This window comes from Chrysochloris asiatica, unplaced genomic scaffold, assembly GCF_000296735.1.
Source record: "Chrysochloris asiatica unplaced genomic scaffold, ChrAsi1.0 scaffold00225, whole genome shotgun sequence".
Classification (NCBI taxonomy): domain Eukaryota; kingdom Metazoa; phylum Chordata; class Mammalia; order Afrosoricida; family Chrysochloridae; genus Chrysochloris; species Chrysochloris asiatica.
This window is the reverse complement of record NW_006408743.1, coordinates 613,599-616,199: the sequence shown is the minus strand read 5'-3', so window position 1 is coordinate 616,199 and position 2,601 is coordinate 613,599.

Below are 2,601 nucleotides of genomic sequence, written 5' to 3'. Positions count from 1 at the left end.
CAGTAATAATGATTGGAACAGATGGCCCATACCAAAGGAAAGGTAAAACAACAGTAAGTGGATTGAGAACCAAAACATAGACCACAAAAATCCTAGACACACCTTGCAGTTTAGGGCTCCTCTTTAGCATGACCTTTTGATATGTGCTATCTTTTTGTAATATCATTAACGTATGTATCCACCCCTGCGTACAATTAAAAACCCCGACTAAGCATTCGATACATACATTGATGAAGTCCAACTAAGACTTCCCAGACACTCCCTCTGGGCAGAACAACTTCCCTAGAGGAGGAGTGCTGAGTTTATTAACCATTGGCCCCAGTTGCTCGGGGTCTTCTCTATTCTCTGAGCAGATCTGCTTCTCTCCCTTTGAAGTATGTTATTCCTTTCCAATAAATCTTATGAATGAATGGCCAGTATCCTTGCATCCTTGAGAAGTTACATCAGTTCAGTATGATTCTTAACATTCCTGGAGAGGGAGACGAGGGTACACGTGGCAATATCAGCCAAAAGAAGGCCAAGGGTGACTGTGGAACAGACTTTCAATTGTAAATGAATGTCAAGTCATTCCTTTTCAGTCTATCATTCCTGCCAAAGTAAATCATATAATTATCTGATTCAAAATGGCCTCTGCCCGTCCATTTCAGCTCACTAATGCCTAGGATATCAATTTTTGTTTTCCATTTCATTTTTGATGACTTATAATTGTACTGGATTCATATTTCATACATTCCACATTTCAATTAATGGATGCCTTCAGCTGCTTCTTCTCATTTTAAGTTGTGCCCCATCAGCAAATAAGGTTCCAAAAGCTTTACTCCATTCACATCATTAAAGTCAATTCTACTTTGGTGAAGCAGCTCTTCTCTAGTCATATTTCAAGTGCCTTCTAACCTGAGGGGCTCATCTTCTGGCACTATATCAGATAATGTCCTGTCTGGTGTGGCACTGTGGGCTAAAGCACTGGACTGCAAAGTTGGTTTGAACCACAAGATCGGTGGTTTAAGCTCACCAGCTGCTCCTTGTAAACCCTACACAGAGTCATTATGGATCAGAACTAACTCAATGGCACTTAACAACTACAACAGCCAGTCAGAAGTGGCACACTTCTCATTCTTCCTAATCTATCTTAGTCTGGAAGTTCTGTTGAAACCTCTCCACCATATGCAGCCCTGCTGATATTTAAAGTGTCAGTGGCTTAGCTGCTAGCATCAAAGCAACACACAAACCCTCATAGAATGACAAATTGACAGATGAGTGGTGGGAGTCCCTGATTGAAACTAAGTAATTTTCAGAAGAGCACAAGATTATCCAAGCTGATTCCCTATTCCTCTATTGAATCCAGCAAGAAGTAGGAAAGGAAGCTTAGACATAGCCGTGAAAGGGAGCATCCTTGTCCCCATGAGCACTTGGCATAGAGTGGATTTGGAGTTCTCATCAGTCTAAAATTAAAGTAGTGAGAAGACTTGTTGTTGATAGGATGTAAAGGATCTGGTAGGGAAAAAGTAAAACCATCTAAAACAGGGCTTTGGAAAACACACAGTGGAGGGGACAATTGTCTACAATAGGAGGTTCCTACAGGAAGCCTAAATAGACTAAGTGGGATTCACTATACATTAATGGATACTGGTAGTGTAGTGGTTACAGATCGGGCTGCGTCAGCAGTTCGAAACTACCAGCTGTTCCACGGGAGAAAGATGAGGCTTTCTTCTCCATAAAGATTTACAGCCTCGGAAACCCTGTACAGGGTCACTATGAGTCGGAACCAACTCCACAGCACATAACAACACAAAAATAAGTACAGAGATTAGGGATCAAACAAGTTAATCATGCCTCAACAAAGACCAGTGAGAATAAAGAAGGTAATCCAATAGTGAAAGGCACACTGAATTAAAGAATTATATTTTCTCTCAGAACTAATATGTCATCTTGGGGAAAGGGATGAACTCATGAAAGATGAAATGAAACAGGCTGATAGTGGTTTGAACTGACGGAATAGTTTTATTCTATCACTGTTAGAGACTAACTAATCACAAAGACTAAACTAATGACAAAGAAACATTTGTTATCCTATAATAGATTGGGCTATCTTTAATAGGCAAGTTGCTTCCACCTAACTCATTCTTCACCAACAGCTGAATTAGGGTATCCAGAGTTAGATGAAATCAATTCTAGCAAACAAAAGAAACAACATATTTGTGCACATTTAGATTTTCTTAAACTTTTTATTGTGAATTAAGTGAAGGTTTATGAAAAAATCATCAGCTTTGCATTCAACAAATCATATACTTTATTTCATCTCCATGATTACAATCCCTTCCTCCCTGTGGTTCCCCATTTACACTTATAGTTCACAAATGAACAAAGCAAACATATTTGATGCACATATACAAAACAAAATATATAGACTCATTTGAATATCTAAAGAACGCATTCTACAATACAGCCTCCTGCCCACAGGCACATAACCCACAGGCCTAGAGTTCCCAGTATGCACATATACATTACAGTAAATTTGAACCTCAAAATAAAGAAATTAACAAGATGCAGCCATATCTTCCTTGAACTCACACTCCACATAGGGGAGGAATCCATAAAAAC